The sequence below is a fragment of the Mus musculus genome, chromosome 10 (genome assembly GCF_000001635.26).
Source record: "Mus musculus strain C57BL/6J chromosome 10, GRCm38.p6 C57BL/6J".
In the NCBI taxonomy this organism is placed as follows: Eukaryota; Metazoa; Chordata; class Mammalia; order Rodentia; family Muridae; genus Mus; species Mus musculus.
The window spans coordinates 10,162,502-10,182,490 of NC_000076.6; the positions used below are offsets into that span (position 1 = coordinate 10,162,502).

General features: G+C 40.1%; 1 long non-coding RNA gene across 2 annotated transcripts in view; it reads left to right on the plus strand.

Moving 5' to 3' along the window:
• Gm28905 overlaps positions 1 to 6,118 on the plus strand; it is a 192,673-nt gene extending 186,555 nt beyond the window's left edge. For both annotated transcript variants that reach the window (XR_003948829.1, XR_380112.2), the window contains one exon: positions 4,652 to 6,118. This is a non-coding gene — a long non-coding RNA (predicted gene 28905). The remainder of the gene's footprint in view (positions 1 to 4,651) is intronic.
• Positions 6,119 to 19,989: the final 13,871 nt, after the last annotated feature.

Here is a 19,989-nt window from a genome sequence, read left to right on the forward strand (position 1 = left end):
GTCTGGCCCCTGCCTAAGGTACCACCTCCCACAGCCCCCACAAGAAAAGCATGGTCAGTAGTCATGTAAGCAATGGCCCAAGCTTCTGACCTTCAGGCTAAACTTGTCCCCAGTTACCTAGCAACAGTGAAGATCATAAAAAAGGGTGCTCAGCCCCCACCTTGCTCTCTTACTCCTTTGTTCCTCTACCTCTCACTCCTCTCACTCCTCTCTCCTCTTCCCTCTCCCTTTCCGTCTTTCTCTTTCTCTTTCTCTTTCTCTTTCTGTCTTCTTCTTCTTCTTCTTTCTCTCTCTCTCTCTCTCTCTCTCTCTCTCTCTCTCTCTCTCTCTCTCTCTTCTACCTTCTCTCTTTCCCCCTGCATTTCTATAATAAAGATCTTCAACCATAGAGTCTCTGCTCTGCTCCTTCAAGTTCCACTGTGCACTCTGGTCAGTGTTGGGAACTTCTTCCCCTATTCCCTCTCTCCCACAACCCTGGTAGCTTTAGCAAAGTAGCTCCGGGGGGGTGGGGGGGGAGGGTTCTCCAGGCAGGGCTGCCCCTTGGCCAACCCCTGAAGAGTGGGATAGAGGAATGCCCACCCAGGGATGAGTGGATAGGGTAGGTAGCAGCCCTCCCATGCCTGACTGACCAGAGAATAGGGAAACACTGGCAGGGCATGGGCATCATTTTCCTTCTGTTCTTCCCCAGGGCCACCAGGCCCCCCGCCCCTTTATTTTGTTCCCAACAGATCCCCAGGTGGGGAAGTCTCTGGATGGCCTTTCCTTCAATTTCTGCTCCACTCTTTGTCCCTGTATTCCTTTAGACAGGAGCAATTCTGGGTTAAAATTTTGAGAAGGGTGAGTGACCTCATCCCTCAACTTGGGGCCATGTCTAACCTCTGGATATGGTCTCTACAAGTTCTCTCTCCCAGAGCACCAAGAAACTAAACAACCAACCAAAGAATATACACGGAGGAACCCATGGCTCTAGCCACATCTGTAGCAAAGGACAGCTTTGTTTTGCACCAAAGGGAGGGGAGGCCCTTGGTTCTGTGAAGGCTTGATTCCCCAGCATAAGGGAATGCCAGGGAAGTGGGGCAGGAGTGGGTGAGTGGGTTGGGGAGCACCCTCCTGGAGGCAGGGAGAGGGGTGAAATGGGGGGTTTTTCTGAAGGGAAATTGGCAAGGGGATAACATTTGAAATTTAAACTAACAAATTAACCAATAAAAAAAAATTTTAAAAAATAAAAACCAACCTGTTGTATGCCCAGCCTACCTAGTCTTTAGAATCCTAGGTCTTCTAGTTTATATCAAAATCATGTCTTTAGAAATACATATTTTGGATTAAATATTGCTTATGCTGTTAAAATGTAATCTAAGCAACAGTCTCACTTTCTTCTGCCAAGTGATATAAAATCTTTGGAAAGTATCTCTGAAGTGACCCAAGATCAGAGAGACAAATCACATACCCCTCCCCCACCTGGGGCTCCTAGTATATGGAGTATGTGAGTAGGTGGGCTGAGCAGAGGGTTATGAATACGAAGAGACCCTGTCTTAGTCCAGGTTTCTATTGCTGTGAAGAGACACCATGACCATAGAAATTTTAATAAGGAAAACATTTAACTGGGGCTAGCTTAGAGTTTCAGAGGTTTGGTCCATTATCTTCATGGCCTACAGGATAGTGTTATGCAAGCATACATGGTGCTGAAGAAGGTACTCAGAGTTCTACATCTGGATCAGCATGCAGCATGAAGAGAGCATGACAATGGACCTGACTTGAGCATCTAAAACCTCAAAGCACCCATCCAGTGACATACTTCTCCCAATAAGACCATGTCTACTCCAATAAGGCCACACCTCCTAATAGTGCCACTCCCTATAAACATACCATTTTCATTCAAACCATCACAGACCATAAAGAGGGGGATAGCAAATGTAAAAATAAGTGATGAGGAAACACAGGATGGGGGGAGGATGTACAAGGACACAGAGGTCAGGAAAGAGGAAAAGTGACTAGGTGAGGAGTTATAGCAGACATCAGGAGTAGCAGTGATGAGAGAGATGAGAGAGAAGAACCTCCAGAAACATTGCTTGACAATGCCATTGTACACCTAATGCCTGTGTGCTAATTTTCTTAAAGCTAGCCAGCTCATGCAGGCTTCACTCTTCACAAGAGTCACTGTCTGTTGCTGCTTCTGTCCCTCCTGACGTCAGTCTCCAGCTTCTTTAGCCTTTCAAAATGAGCCAGACCAGGGAGTTTCCACAACTTCAGCCTCAGAGTAGGACCTCATCCCTAACTCCCCCTTTTAGAGCCCTCTGGCTTCTTAGACTGAATAGCTACCAAACATTGTATAGCAACATTGTCTATTGCAAGCAGACAACTATTTTGGGGTTATCCAGTTTTCTATGTTAATAAGCCAACCTAGGAAATCAACAATATATAATGTTCATTTTCCTCTAGATCAGTGGTATCATGTGACCCTTTCACAGATATCCTATATATCAGATATTTACATTACAATTCATAACAGCAGCAAACTTACAGTTTTGAGGCGGCAACAAAAAATGTTATGGTTGGGGAATCACTACAATACAAGGAACTGTATTAAAGCTTTGCAGCATTAGAAAGGTTGAGACCTACTGCTCTGGAGAATCCAGACTAGCACTGCTCAGTAGGGTTTTGAGGACCTTAGGAACTCACAGCGAAACAGGACTTGGATAATTGTAGGCTTCCACACCAGATGTCCTATAGGTGGGACTCCTGTGAGAGAGGTAGGAATCTAGGATGACTTAGGGAATCTTATTTGTGGTCTCTGTGTTATGGTTTGTTCTGTGTTAATGAGCTAAAGTTTTCTTGGCCTTCTGGTGCACTTTCAGTCAATTAACCATTTGTCTTTGTAAAGCCCTAGGTAGCCCTTTCTTCCCAATTCTGCAACATATACCTGGTGCCATATTCTCTTGTAAAGCTCTGAGTAATACATTAAGTGATATTGTGTTTCTTAGTTTTTCCACTGAACATTCTATCTAGGATCTAGTAAGTCTAACATGACATTTTCATTGTTTCAAAATCACATTTCTCTGATTACTAATGGTTTAAACATCTGTTTACATATTTTTGTGAAGCCTTTGGATTTATTTAGCTGCAAATTGACCCAAACATCTTTTTCTATATTTAAAAGTTGGGATTTCCATCTCATAAGAGTGAATATTATGTACAGTCTGGATGATTGTTTCCCTGTCATTTTAGACATATGAAATGTCTCTGACATATTTCTGCTAATTTTACCCTCAAAAATATTTCCTAATTTTGGTGGGACTGAATCTAATAACTGATGTTTTGTGAGAATCATTTGAAAGTTATTCCCTATCCCTAAGGCATAATATGTTCACTCTTTATGAGTCTTCTTGATTTATTTCTTTAATATTTCAGCATTCCATTTTGGCATGTAATAATGGTGTGTGTTTTCCCATTTATGAGCAGCTTTCCTATCATCCTTTGCTAAGCAGGATGATGAGTATCATCATCTTTGTTATGAATTAAATTCTGAGATATGGCTATTTCACAGATCTCGTGGTATGCAAGTCATTTTGTTCCTTTTTAAATTAATATCAGACAATTTTTAATACCACAGTCTTGTGGTTACTCTTAACAGGTGTTAGGGTAAGTATCTATATCCTTTACAGAGCATGTTGATATTCCTTGGAGTTATAATTCAAGACTGCTTTGAGACAAACAAATGTGGTTTATTTCTAAGATCACAGCCTAGTTTATGGCAGATGAGTAGATTAATGGAGATAGAAATAGCAGACACATTTAGTCTATTGCGCTTCATAGCAGGGCACTGACATTTGGTAAAATTAATATTAAATTATTTAAGGCACTTTAGTTTTTGGGTTATAAGTTTTTAAATCACTACTACAGTAATTAATGAATTTAAAGTTTGATGAAAGTGTTATATAGGTTAACAAACAACTGGATTCAGAGAAAGAGGCTGATGAATGTGAAAATTGAACAATACAGGCCAATGTTTATGTGATCAGAATTCCAAAGTGGTGAATTTATACCCCTGTCTGTGTGCTAGCACCAGGTGAAAATATCCAAACATTATAACAGCATTACACTGGCTGGAAGTGAGGAGAAATGTGCAGAAAGGTCGTTGTGTTGTCAGATGTCATGTTCCTATTGAGCCAACTGAAGGCAGCAATCGCCAAACCTCTAACCAGGCAGGGGCTTCCCATGCTAATCATTGGGTTATTTTGGGTATCTTTTTGTGTTCATCCATGCAGGCCCATGCTTCCATGGTACATCCATCTCTCTGAACCTCTCCTCACTCCGAGTGTTGCCTGAACCTTGAATCAGCCCCTGTTCTAATAAGCTCTGTTAAATTTAGTTTACTTAAAATCATTAAAAATGAATGGATTTGGGGACAGAGAGAAAGTACAAGATAAGAGAGAAGGAGGAGGAGGAGGGGAAGAGGAAGGGAAAGGGGAGACAAATATGCTGAGAAACACTATAAAGTGGCATGGATCATTTAAGTATAAGCTTTGAAAAGAGACACATCTAATGTGATACCACTCAAAAAAACAAGGGGGAAACAATAAATCTATCAGACTAAACTACATAGACTTCTTGACTTTAGACCTACCAACCCACTAATTTCATTCTGTTCTAGGTATATATAACACCAGACAACATGGTCAGAAAAGCTTCAGCATGAATGCCACATATTAAAGGAAGCCTCAAACCCACCAGAATGGACACCTTCAGAATGCTGCAGCAAAGAGTAAAAATATAAAAATTAGAATGCGAGAAAAATTCCAGGAATAAACAAAACAATCTAGGGTCATCAGATTCCGTAATTGCACCTTGGACATTTTATGTGGCAGTTGCTACTTCCCATTGCTAGGCCTAAGGTGATGTAAGCTCTGTTCTTCATTTCTTAAACATTTCCCAACATATCTGAGTAGGCTTTGCTATTATAATCATTTTATTTGAACCATCTGGAACAAAATTTCTATTCCTGCCAGAATTTTATTACTCATTTTTTTCTGTGGCATCAATAGCTGTTTTCCCAACATCTAGAATAATGCTCTACACAAGCCCAAGAATCCTTGATCACTAATTACTTGAAATTTTTATAATAACTTAAGGGTCAAAAGGTCTTGAGGAGCACTGGGTAGTTCTCATATGGATCTATAAATGCATATGTAGGAAGAAATTGCTAGAGAAGAAATCTAGACCCTCACTCACATCACTAATAGTAATAGCTTCTTCAGAAGAGCATACCATTGAAAATCACCAAGTGGTCCCATCCCAGCAGCAGCAGGTCACTGGGCCACCTTACAAATGGAATGTTTACCTAAGGGTGGTACATCCACCCACTGCTTAGGAACAGCCAGAGACATTTTGGCATGATGGTGCCTAACAGACACATTCAACTCTCTCTCTTCTTTTGGAGAATTAAAGGCAAATAATACAAGGAAAGTGTAATGGAGGATGCTCCTAAAAGTGGCCCTGAAGTTCAGCAAAGGAGACTAAGATCATGACCCTCCCTGGGCGTACAGGAAGATAGTGAGTACTTCCTAGTTCAAATGTGAAGCAAACGACAAAGCATCGTCTTGTCAATATGAGATTCTCTTCAGATTCTTTCAAATAAAAGCATTCTAACTCAAGGAAGAGCAGGTAAACAGGAAGCAGTGGCAGACAGTTGCCCCTCCAAAGGGCACTTGAGCTACAGGACACAGCCTATAAATGCTGCAAGTCATATGAAAACTCTGTGAATACAAGTTCCCAGAAGAATGCTAAGTCCTCCACTTCAGTGACTATGAAGGGGTTGGAATATTGCAGATCCAAAGCCTTGTGACATTCATCTGGGACCATTTTAAACACTATGCCTTGCCCACCTCTATGTCTGATCTAAGGTCCTGTGTCTAAAAGATAAACTTTTTGAATGCATTAATTTAACAATGCTCTAGCCCAACCAGAATGATAAGCATCCCACCAAAGAACATGGAGGCTATAACTGAAGGGTGTCCGCTTGGCTTTTACTGTTGTACTTGATGCATCTTCTAATGTGTTTAAGAGCTACCTGGACACAGGACTTTCTTTCTGTTACTATATAAACTTCATCAATCTGTAACCGCCTTGGAACATGGTATTTGGGGTTGTCTAAATATGTGTTCCTCTCCCATGACCACTTAACTTTTGCTTCAGAATGACCTACCTCATCTCAGTGAAGATACTCCAGGGTCTCTAGTTTCTAGGAACATATGTGAGCTGTGAGGTAGTCCATTTTTTTTATTAGATATTTTCTTCGTATATATTTCAAGTGCTATCCCCAAAGGTCCCCTATACCCTCCCTCCCCCCGCCCTGCTCCCCCTTGGTGAAGAAATAAGCAGAAGACGTTAAGATTAACGCAAAGCAGAGATAACAAGTAGGAGGAACTAAGAGAGAGCCAAATTACCAAATGGACACAGGGATTACCTAACTAAGATAACATCTGGATAAACAACAGCAACTTTAGATTTTAAGTGAACTCCAATTCCCTAATTCCATGCCTATCTCTTCCAGACTTTGTAATTTGTTTAGGAAGAACCCTACCACCTCATTTTCATACATCTATTTACAAAATCCTCTATCTGAGGTTCTAGTTCATACACCTAGAGGACTGTAGCTTTCTGGCTCCCAGTTTGATGGTCTTTTCATCACACCAGAAATTCTGAGCAAATTAAATCTTCATTTTCTTGTAATTTATTCTTATTCCAAGATTGGATAATGAAAGTTTACAAACTAATTTTTGATATTTTTTTACCAAAATTTTATAAATGTCCAATTTTTCTTTTCTTTTCTGTTATAAATGTGAATTTTGATTGCAACAGGAACTAATCTAAGGGACAACCGCAAATCTACCAAAATGTTGTCACAGGTGCTTTTTTAAAACAAATAATCTAATCTTTAAATGAAGTGTTTTGTTTTGTTTTTTTAAGTTTGCAGATAATAGTGAGAGACATGTCAGAGAGATCTGTGATTTCCTTCTTCCTGAAGCTAAATCCTTGATCAAACTCTCAACCTGAGTCACTCAGAAAGCAAATCATGGAGGGAGAGTCTGCTTGGCAGGGAAAGAAGTCAGAAGATACAGCAGTAACAGGAGAGGAAGGAAAGCACAGGCATAAGGACAGGGACAGAGCAGGTGGCTCCTAGACAGATTCTTTTGGATGCATTCATAAAGGGGTGTTTAGTATGAGAGGAATGTAAGGGTGCCATTTATCTTGATTGTGTCCCAAAGCCCTTCACAGAATATTTTCTTGAAGACGCTTTTACAAAAAGTGAGCTCAAATTGCCTTGAAAATTGGCTGATGAACAACAGGCAAGCAAATGTACCTCTTTCTAAAACAGCTCCTGAAATGACAAAGGGATTTCTGTCCTTTCTTTTTCAGTCCTCACACGTTCTCAAAACCTACCTGAAAGTAATTTTTCTTCTCTCAGCTACAAAGTAATTTAAACTTACAACATGTTCCGCACCGAGTTTGGTACTCTGGGTTGCAATGGCCATACTGCAAGCCAAAATCAAGGACTTCTTTCTGTGTTTGTAGTCTGACATATTGGGATTCTTGGCTTCTCTGTACTATATGGAAATTACAGGACCAAATTTTAAATATGGGTAATTCTAGAAGATTTGTATGATGATTTGTACATGCCTATGGAGTGGGATGATTAGAAGGTGTTGGAGTAGTTGTGTCACTGTGGGAGTGAGCTATAAGACCATCATCCTAGCTGCCTGTAAGCTATTCTTCTACTAGTAGCCTTCAGATGAAGATATAGAATTCTCAGCTCTACCTGCACCATGCATGCCTGGATGCTTCCATGCTCCCACCTTGATAATGATGGACTGAAACTCTGAACCTGTAAGCCAGCCCCAAGTAAATGTTTTCTTTATAAGACTTGCATTGGTCATGGTGTCTGTTCACAGCAGTAAAAGTCTAAGACAATTTGAGAGTTTTTAAAAATATTTTTTATTATTATGTATTTTCCTAAATAACATTTAGAATGCTATCCCAAAAGTCCCCCATACTCTCCCCCCACTTCCCTACCCACCCATTCCCATTTTTTGGCCCTGGCATTCCCCTGTACTGGGGCATATAAAGTTTGCATGTCCAATGGGCCTCTCTTTCCAGTGATGGCCGACTAGGCCATCTTTTGATACATATGCAGCTTTTAAGCTATGAGATACAGATAGATTCCATTTATCAAGGATGTTAGTGTCCTCTAGGGAGGGAGCTGAGTGAGATGCACAGGTGCCATAACAGGTAACAGTGTGAGGAACTGGAGAAGAGAGCTTGTGTGTCATCACTCCCAGCTGGCCTCCTTCTCTTTCCTCCTTAATCTGTCATCATATCAGAACCTTAGGAAAGCATAACATTGGAATTGTGTTACATCTTTAACACTCTTCAGATGTTTCCCATCGCAGTTTGAAAATAATTCAGAAATTTTCTTATGTTGTCCATCTTCACTGACCACCACTGAGGCATTTGGCATACCATTGAAACTCTGCTTTAAGGATGGAAAGAATGAAAGACTGATAAGTGGGTGTATACACAGTTAAACCTGACTATATAATATTAACTGTTCTGTTATTTTTTAATTGTACCTGGAAATTCCTATTTTCATACAGTCATAGAAATGTGAATCAAAATGGTTATACAGTATGAAATTTAAAATATCAGGGTGTGGGCTGGCAAGATGGCTCTTTGGTTAAGGGCACCTGTTCCTAAGCTTGACAACCTGAGTTCAAAGCCAAGGCCCACTAAGTAGAAGGGGAAATCCTAGTCCTGCAAGTTATCTGTGATCTCCATACATGTGTCATGGTATATGTTCATGCATGTATATTCACATACACAGAAAACAAAGCAATGAAGTATAATAAAAAGTAAAATTTCAGGCTGTGTTTTTAGAAAATGAATCAGATTATGTTGAACCAAGAGTGCATTTGTTTTTGCCACATCTTACATTCTGGGCTAGTCCATAGGACTCTGCAAATTGTATTGTGTGACTGTTCAGAAGATGCCTAAGAACTTCCTCATACATTAGAAATATGTATTAGGACCTTGAAGGTAAGATATTACCTTTATGCATTTCAAGCATAGAAACAAATCCATACTTATTGGTGTAATAAAACTCTAAAATAATTGTGTGTTAAACATGTTCTTAGTTTAGAGTGATTTCAGTTCACACACTAATAGATTAATAAATCAATCTAAGTCAATTATCTTTAAAAGTCAATTGATAAATGACTCCTATTTATTTTAACAGAAGCTGTATTTGTATGCAGTCGTTCACTTTTTAAATAAGACTCAAGTATATTCTTTGCATAAGCATCTACCAATAAACAGTCACATTTCTTTTATAATATTCTTCAGAAGTCTAATGTCTATAGTTTTGAGAGAAAAGTGAGAAATTACAAATATATCTTACAGCATGTAAGGATCAAACTTACAGGGATTTTTTTTTTTTTGCCTTTTTCTTTCTCTTACACTGAAGGCTGTTGTATGTAAAACTAGTAAGACAGTGGCTTTTTAAGTCTTTTGTAAGGAAGCTTATTTAGTAAGGGGCGAAAGTGAAATTCATCTGCAGGCATGAAGATAGGCTTAAAATGCAGTTTAGACATGACATTGATTTAGAAAAATGGCAATAGTAAGTTCTCCTCTAGGGTCTATGACCTCATCAACTATGGATAGTTGGCTAGGTTTACAGTACCAGACATGAATCTATTCCTATTGTTTGAGCCTTAAATCCAATTAGACAGCTGTTGGTAATGCCAAGATAAAAGTACTACTATTGCACCATTGAGATAACTTAACTGGGCCAAGCAACATGGCAACATGGACAGGGAACAAACACGTCACAAGGTCTCACTTCTAGATGAAGAGGGACAGGCAACCAATGGCTGTTGAGATTGTGGTGGAAAGAATGTCAGTTTTCTCCAGGGGCAAGCTGTCTTATAGATTATCCAATCTTGAATTTTCAGCTCCAAACATGTGTATATATGAGCAATACTATATGAACTCAGTAGGCTATATATATATATATATATGGCATATATATATATATATATATATATATATATATGCCATAAATTTGAAAGGTGGTAGAAGAAGATGTGAGTAAAGGTAGAGGAAAGAAGGGAGAAATGGAATGGCATAAATATATTATTCTTACATGAAAATGTCAAAGAAAATTAAATTTAAAAGTTCCTCCAAGAGGAACCAAGGAGCAGCCTGAGACAGGAGTCTTCTGGTTTCCATCTCCACCCAGAGGTGATCCTTTGCTACAGACCTACATACATAAATACTGCAGAGAGAGAGCTGGTCTCCCAGGAGTGCCTACACACCTGTGAGCACAGCTAAGACCATCACTTCTTTTCAAATTCCTGGTCGAAGAGGGACCCTCCCAGAGCCATCAGGACACAGGAACCAAGGATCAGCTGGGGAAAGGATCCTTCTGGTTTCTGTCTGCACCCCAGAGCTGACCCTGTACCATAGCTCCCATACCTAAATTCCTCGCAGAGAGGATTGGTCTCCCAGGAGTACTGACACACAGGCTTGAAGGAGGGACAAGTCACAGTCAGAGACAACAAGACCAGCTAACACCAGAGATAGCAAAAGGCAAGTGCAAGAACATAACCAACAGAAACTAAAGCTACTTGGCATCATCAGAACCCAGTTCTCCCACCACACCAGAAAATCAAGACTCTTATTTGAAATCACATCTCATGATGATGACAGAGGACCCTAAGAAGGATATAAATAACTCCCTTAAAGAATTACAGGAGAACACACATAAACAGGTAGAAGCCCTTAAAGGGGAAACACAAAAACCCTTAAAGAATTATAGGAAAACACAACCAAACAGGTGAAGGAATAGGACAAATCCTTCCAGGATCTAAAAATGGAAATAGAAACAATAAAGAAATAAATGGATATTAGCCCAGAAATTTAGAATAACCAAGATACAAGATACAATTAGCAAAACACATGAAACTCAAGAAGAATGAAGACCAAAGTGTAGACACTTTGCCCCTTCTTAGAATTGGGAACAAAACACCCATGGAAAGAGTTACAGAGACAAAGTTTAGAGCTGAGACAAAGGAATGGACCATCTAGAGACTGCCACACCCGGGGATCCATCCCATAATCAGTCTCCAAAAGCTGACACCATTGGATACGCCAGCAAGATTTTGCTGAAAGGACCCTGATATAGCTATCTCTTGTGAGGCTATGCCGGTGCCTGGCAAACACAGAAGTGGATGCTCACAGTCAGCTATTGGATGGATCACAGGGCCCCCAATGGAGGAGCTAGAGAAAGTACCCAGGGAGCTGAAGGGGTCTGCAACCCTATAGGTAGAACAATAATATGAACTAACCAGTATCCCAAGAGCTCATGTCTCTAGCTGTATATGTAGCAGAAGATGGCCTAGTTGGCCAACATTGGGAAGAGAGGCCCCTTGGTCTTGCAAACTTTATATGCCTCAGTACAGGGGAACACCAGGGCCAAGAAGTGGGAGTGGGTGGGTAGGGGAGGGGGTGTATAGGGGACTGTAGGGATAGCATTTGAAATGTAAATGAAGAAAATACCTAATTTTAAAAAAATCACAAATGGAGCTAACCCTAGAGATAGAAAAATCTAGGAAAGAGATCAGGAGTCATAGATGCAAGCATCACCAACAGAATACACAAGATAGAAGGAGAATCTCAGGTGCAAAAGATAACATAGAAAATATTGACACAACAGTCAAAAAAATTGCAAAATGCAAAAAGCTCCTAACCTAAAACATCCAGGAAATCTACAACACAATGACAAGACAAAGCATAAGGACAACAGATATAGAAGAGAGAGTGAAGATTTCCAATTTAAAGAGCCAGTAAATATCTTTAACAAAATTATAGAAGAAAATTTCCCTAACCTACAGAAAGAGATGCACATAAACATATAAGAAGCCTACAGAACTCCAAATAGATTGAATCAGAAATGGAATTCCTCCCATCACACATTAGTCAAAATACCAAATGCACAAAACAAAGAAAGAATATTAAAAGCAGTAAGGGAAACATGTCAAGTAACATATAAAGGCAGACCTATCAGAATTACACCGACTTCTCACCAGAGACTATGAAATCTAGAAAATCCTGGGCAGATGTCATACAGACTCTAAGAGAACATAAATGCCAGCCCAGGCTACTATAACCAGTGAAACTCTCAGTTACCATACAGGAAGAAAACAAGATATTCCATGACAAAATCAAATTTGCACAATATCTTTCCACAAATCCAGCCCTACAAAGGATAATAGATGGAAAACACCAACACAAGGAGGTAAACTACACCCTAGAAAAAGCAAGAAAGTAATCTTTCAATAAACTCAAATGATGATAACCACACACACATAAAAATAACATAAAAAATAACAGTAAGCAAAAAAAAAAATCACTATTGACTAATATCTCTTAACATCAATGGACTCAATCCCCAAATAAAAAGACAGAGTAAAAGTCTGGATTTGTAAACAGGACACAGCATTTTGCTGCATACAGGAAACACACCTCAGTGTCAAAGACAAACACATTCATTCTTAATTCCTTGTACAACACTCAAGTCCAAGTGGATATAGAACCTCCACATAAAACCAGAGACACTGAAACTAAAAGAAAAGAAAGTGGGGAAGAGCCTTGACCACATGGACACAGGGGAGAATTTCCTGAACAGAACACCAATAGCTTATGCTCTAAGATCAAAAATTGACAAGTGGGACTTCATAAAATTACAAAGCTTCTTTAAGGCAATGGACACTGTCAATAGGACAAAACAGCAACCAACAGATTGGGAAAAGAATCTTTCCAACCCTACATCCAATAGAGGGCTGCTATCTAATATATACAAAGCACTCAAGAAGTTAGACTCTAGAGGATGAAATAACCCTATTAAAAACGGGATACATAGCTAAACAAAGAATTCTCAGCTGAGGAATATCAAATGGCTGAGAAGCAATTTAAGATATGTTCAAAATCCTTAGTCATCAGGTAAATGCAAATCAAAACAACACTGAGATTCCACCTCACACCATTCAGAATGGCTAAGATCAAAACCTCAGGTTAGAATATGAAGAAAGAGGAACACTCCTCCATTGCTGGTGGGATTGCAAGCTGGTACAATCACTCTGGAAGTGAGTTTGGAGGTTCCTCAGAAAATTGGACATAGTACTACCTGAGGACCCAGCTATACCATTCCTAGGCATATACACAGAAGATGCTCTAACATGTAATAAGGAAACGTGCTCCACTATGTTTGTAGTAGCCCTACTTATAATAGTCAGAATCTGGAAAGAACCCAGACATCTCTCAACAGAGGAATGGATACAGAAGATGCGGTACATTTACAAAATGGACTACTACTCAGTTATTAAAAACAATGACTTCATGAAATACTTAGGTAAATGGATGGAATTAGAGGATATTCTCCTGTGTGAGGTAACCCAATCACAAAAGAGCTCACATGGTATATACTCACTGGTAAGTGGATATTAGCCCAAAAGCTGGGAATACCCAATATAAAATTCACAGACCAAAAGAAGCTCTTGAAGAAGGAAGACCAAACTATGGATACTTCAGTCCTTCTTAGAAGAGGGAACAAATTACCCATGGAAGGAGATACAGAGACAAAGCTTGGAACAGAGACTGAAGGAAAGACCATCCAGAGACTGCCCCACCTGGGGATCCTTCCCATATACAGTCACCAAACCCAGACATTATTGTGGATTCCAACAAGTCCTTGCTGACAGGAGCCTGATATAGCTGTCTCCTGAGAGGCTCTGACAGTTTCTGACAAATAGAGGTGGATGCTCTCAGACAACCATTGGACTGAGCACAGGGTCCCCAATGGAGGAGCTAGAGAAAGGATCAAAGGAGCTGAAGGAGCTTGCAGCCCCATAGGAAGAGCAACAATATGAACCAACCAGTTCCCCCAGAGCTCCTAGGGTCTAAACCACCAACCAAAGAATACACATGGAGGGACCCATGGCTCCAGCTGCAAATATAGCAGAGGGTGGCCTTGTACATCAATGGGAGGACAGGCCCTTTGTGAGAAGGCTCAATGCTCCAGTGTAGGGGAATGCCAGGACAGGGAAGGGGCAGTGGGTGGGTTGGTGAGCTGGGGAAGGGGGATGGAATTGGGGGGTGGTTAGAGGGGAAACAAGGAAAGGGAATAACATTTGAAATGTAAATAAAGAAAGTATCAATTAATAAAAAATAAGTTCTTCCAAACCATTCAACTTCAACTGGTAGAAACAATTCTACCTATATTCCGACTTACATTTAGTTTGTTAATTTGTAAATTAAAGTATATAATTATGATTACCAATATATACAGCATAAATTGATCGGAAAGAAATCTAGCCTACATTTAGTCAGAATACAGTTATGGGGAAGGTTAAACAGGAAAAAAAATTTTTTTTGAGGGGGGGTTGCTTTTTCAAGACAGGGTTTCTCTCTATAGCCCTGGCTGTCCTGGAACTCACTTTGTAGACCAGACTGGCCTCAAACTCAGAAATCTGCTTGTCTCTGCCTCCCAAGTGCTGGGATTAAAGGCATGTGCCACCAAAGCTCGGCTTGAAAATCTTTTTTTTTTTTAATTAGATATTTTCTTCATTTACATTTCAAATGCTATCCGAAAAGTCCCCTACACCCTCACCCCGCCCTGCTCCCTACCCCACCCACTCCCACTTCCTGGCCCTGGCATACTGCTGTACTAGGGCATATAATCTTTGCAAGACCAAGGGCCTCTCCTCCCAATGATAGCAGATTAGGCCATCTTCTGCTACATATGCAGCTAGAGACAAGAGCTCTGGGGGTACTGGTTAGTTCATATTGTTGTTCTTCCTATAGGGTTCCAGACCCTTTCAGCTCCTTGGGTACTTTCTCTAGCTCCTCTATTAGGGGCCCTGTGTTTCATCCAATAGATGGCTGTGAACATCCACTTCTGTATTTGCCAGGCACTGGCATAGCCAACAAGAGACAGCTATGTCAGGGTCCTGTCAGCAAAATCTTGCTGGCATATGCAATAGTGTCTGGGTTTGGTGTTTGTTAATTGTATGGATCCACGGGTGGGGCAGTCTCTGGATAGTCCTTCCTTCTGTATCAGCTCCAAACTTTGTCTCTGTAACTCTCTCCATGGGCATTTTGTTTCCCATTCTAAGGAGGAACAAAGTATTCACAATTTGGTCTTTCTTCTTCTTGAGTTTCATGTGTTTTGCAAATTGTATCTTGGGTATTCTAAGTATCTGGTCTAATATTCACTTATCAGTGAGTGCATATCATGTGAGTGCATATTTGTGATTGGGTTACCTCACTCAGGATGATATCCTCCAGATGCATCCATTTGCCTAAGAATTTCATAAATTTATTGTTTTTAATAGCTGAGTAATACTCCATTTTGTAAATGTACCACATTTTCTAAACAGGAAAATCTTGAGGGAATGACTGGTTCTATAATTTTTGAGCCAAAATTGAAGCAAGATTTAATTAAATAATGGCCAGGATGATGGAATCTGGCCTGGTCCATTGCTGGGTTGCCTCAAAATGGTGACAAGTCATGTTTTGCAGAGACTTACAATGTCACACCCATAAAGCCACTGTATTTCCCATCTGGTCCAATCGGGAGCTGGCGGATATGCTGACATATTTCCCACCCACTTACATGTGATCAAGCATATCCAGTGCAGCTGATTCAAACAAACCTGTTCAGGGGAGCACACACATGTGTCTTGTTATCTTTCACAACAGCTTTCATATCTTTCTCCAATATTTTAGGAAGTACCTGTCCTTGGATAAACAGCTTAAAGGTTAGAGCCAATTTTGCTTCATGAATCTCTTAGGCACAGTAATTAAAACTTAAGACATAGCTGGCTCTCACAGCTGCCCACCAGAGGTGATCACTGAGACATAGTTTATAGCCAATTGAAAGTCTTTATCCAAGCTGGCTGGTAGTACATTTATGCATTCCAGTATTAAGAGTAGACTTGAACATTTAAGCCAATTATCTATCTTACTCTGTAGGTGCAGGGAAAAGTTTGCACAAGCAAGCAGTGTAACAGAAGCTAACATAAATGAATAGTTGGAAGAAATTCTTTGGAAGAAGCTAAGATTAGTTATTTAGGAGATCTTGATTCCTAGACTAGAAGTTGGCAATTTTCCATGGGATTCTCCATCAAGGAGATAAAGTTCTATATAAACCTTACGTGGCCTCAGGAATAATACAAGACACAGGAATCACTGCTCTGGCTTTCTCTGTCACAGTATAAATCAGTAGTGGAGACAGAATGTCAACATTCATGATCCAGACAGTCTGCCCGTTGTCAGTCTTTATCTTGCAGTAGAGAGGTCTTGGGGGTTGGGGGGAGAATTTCTCTTGTTTTGTAATCACATGACTAACAAGTGATATCAAAAACAATGAATATAATATAAATGAAGAAGCACAACATAGTCTGAGGAGCTCCCTCCATCAATATTCAGGCCACAAGGAACTTGACTCTCTGTGTCTCACACTGAGGTTAGCGTCTTCAGGAGAGGGCTATGGTCACAGCAAGCAGCAGCCCTGTGTTTGGGAATCAAGATCCTGTCTACATCCTTCGCTAAGACAGTGCTAACTTTAAAACAGGTGACCCAAGCTGCGTTGTAGAGCAAATGGAAGATGTGTGAAGTTAAAATAAACTAGTGGAGTTCACACTCATTAACACGCTGGCGAAAGTAGCTTTTTCATTCTAACACATTTACAGGGACTTTCGGGAACACCACTGAAGGGACTCAAGCTGTCCTGAACATGGTAAACACGACTCCGACAGGCCTCGGCCATCTCTCCATTCCCTCTGCCTTGCTACAACCCATTAAGTTACATTCCTAAAGCCAGCCCCCAAGGCCTATGCCTTTATTTGGCCAATCTTTCCTCCTGAGGCTGACTACCAAGCTCCAGCTACCAAAGTATTGAAGTCCAGCAATCAAAAGCCCCCTTTGGCTCACCTAATTAACATGACCAGTTAAAATTAAGCAACTCATCCTAATATGGATTTTCCATTTTACCTTTATAAGCTACCATTTGCCTACAGGCCATGTCTGTCTTGTCTCTATCCAGAGACAGTCCTTTGTCTCGTCCCTTCCACTTCCAGGACAAATACTCCTTCTCCTTCTCTCTTACTGCTTTCCCCCCTCTCCCTTGTTCCCTTCCCTTTCTCTCTCTTCCTCTATCTCCTCTCTTTGTCCTTTATCCCTGCATTTTGTCCCCCCTGGAGCAAATACATCTCCTTTGTGTTGAAAACTAGGTCTGAGACCTTGTCTTGGGATCCATGAGCCAATCCTTTTCCTTTCTACTGTCTCCTTGGAGCCTCACACCCCTGCAAGTTAAGTAAGTACTGCAGGTAGAAGACTCATTACCCTAGTTTCAAGGCTGAGGGAGTCAAGGCCTGTGAAGATTAAGTGACTGGTCTAAGGCTTCCAATACTATCCTGTAGTTATAACTCAAACCAGTTATAATTCAGTTCAAATTCTGCTTTTCTCTTTTGCAGCATGGTGGACAATAGAGTGTCCGGATCAGGAAGGTTATCAGGGACCATGGAGCTGGGTGACTGTTTATCTAACATCTGCATTTGCAGGGCTTTCGGTCTTTTCTTTATCCAGCTGCAGGAGTGTGGCAATCATCCTGTCTCAGGGCAACCTTCCCATCAGCTTGTCTGGCAGGGTAGTGCTCCGAGTTGGAGTCTCACAGTTAAAGTTCATCCATTTCAGGAGTGATGAGAACTTCCAGGAAGAAGGATGTTCCATGACTTCCAAACCAAAGTTCCATTTAGTGAAAACAGAAGGTAGAAATCAGATTTGAGGAGGGAGGATAGAATGTTGGCACTGTTAATCTCAATGGGAGAGAATGAGACTACTACTGCAGTTTTAAGCCAAATTTAAAGCAAGCTTCAATTAGATACTAGTTAGGATGATGGTCTTTGGCTAGGTCCTTTCCTGAGTTCCCATGCTTTTAATCCCAACACCACAGTGGTAGAGGTGTGTGGATCAGATTGGTGTAGGTAGCAAGTTAGAGGAAAGCCAGTGCTACACAGTGAGAACCTATGTCCATAAAAAATTATATAAATATAAATAGATAAATATTCCCATGTGATTAATTCTTGTAGTTACTTATTAAGTCTGAGGTTTTATAAATTTTAATTCATTACTTATTCTTTTTACTAATTTCTAAGTGTTTATATCTCTTTGTGTTACTCCCTTGTATTTGAACGGAACTGTTCAGTTATATTTTTAAATTATTTAAAATAAAAGGTTTTAAATCTATCCACACATAGAGTTGATATATTTGATTAACTTTCTAAAATAAAATTATATGCCTTTCTTCTGCCTACAATGCACATCAGATGTATAGAAACAGAGCTTGAACGTGAGATTGCACAGGCAGAAACACCGTTGGGATGTTTGAACTACTCGATGTAGGCCACACTTAGATTGCCTTTGTAAATCTCTTGGTACCTTACCCCACCAATCCGTTAACTCTGTATTTGTGCTGGGGGCAGACTTGAGTAATTTCAAGAGACTGAACTGCCTGCAGGCCCTATGCTCTTAGTATCTCTCCTTTACAGGAAAAGCCTTGCTCACTCCGGAATTGGTGAGAAGCAGCAACATCTTGATCTTCCTTGCTTATCTTCGATATCAAAACCCCGATTGGTCTGTCTTTCTGAAGTCAATATTATGACCAGGATTCCCAGTGCCAATGCTTTCCTTTACTGTTTGACGCAATATGCTTAGGTATAAATACATAATTAGCTCAGCCTTTTCCAGTTAAGCCTAACATTGAATAAAACCCTGAATGTTAAGGTTTAATCAGCCACAGATTCCTACAGAACACTAAGAATAGCAGCTGAAATAAGAACTATTGGAAATGTCTGAGTCCTTCCGCTGATCTCGGCATGTCAAGCACATTCCAGCTGGGTTCCTCATGAGCATGCGTGTATGTGTGGTCAGCTGGCAGGCTGGCTGTACTACAATGTCCTCAGGTAGGACCACTCCATTCTTTGTGTCTCTTGTATTTATGGAGTGAGTTAGATGGTCAGATTAGCGTGTTCTCACGACGAAGCCAGGCATCCAAGAGAGAAAGTTCTAGACTCTACCTTGTCAGTTTTCAAGTCAAGACTCAAGGTTCTGCATTTGCAATGGTCTGTCAGGTGCTGATGGTCACTAGGGGACAAATCTGCTATTGTAGTAGAGAAATAAGTATTACTTGTATGATGCAGCTACTCAAGAAAAATTTCTGTGGACTATTGTCAAATATTTTTCAGTCCATATTATATTGATTACATGCCTTACTAATACAATGTAAGTACAGCACATTTTAAAACATGTCTGCTAACATGATTTGGTTAAAAACATATTGAACCACTGGGCTGGCCAGGGAACTCAGTGGTTAAGACCACTTGATGCTCTTGCAGAGGACCAAGGTTTGAGCCCCAGCACGCTTGTCTCTAAGTGCAACTCCAGAGGATCCAGCTCCCTCTTCTGGCCTCTGCAAGTTACCAGGCACACTCCCAGTATACATACATATTTGTAGGAAATATACTCATGCATATAAAATAGAATAAAATAAAATACATTTTTAAAATCCTTGATTTAACTAGTCTTTTATCTGAAGCATTCAGGCATTTTCCAGATTTTCATAAGAAATATGATTCTAAAGAATTAATTGAAAGATCACTATTTGGTCTGCAGTTTATAATTTATGCTCTTTCCAAAAACAGAAAAACAACTAATGCAACTAATATAAGTTTTGACCATTTTTTAAAAAAGATTTGCACAAACTTAATGAAAAAACATGTATCTCACATTTGTTTTAATTTATAATTCTCTGGCTTTTAGTAAGATGGAGCTCTTTCCATATATTTGTTATTTGCATTCTTTTATGGTTTTCCTGTGTCT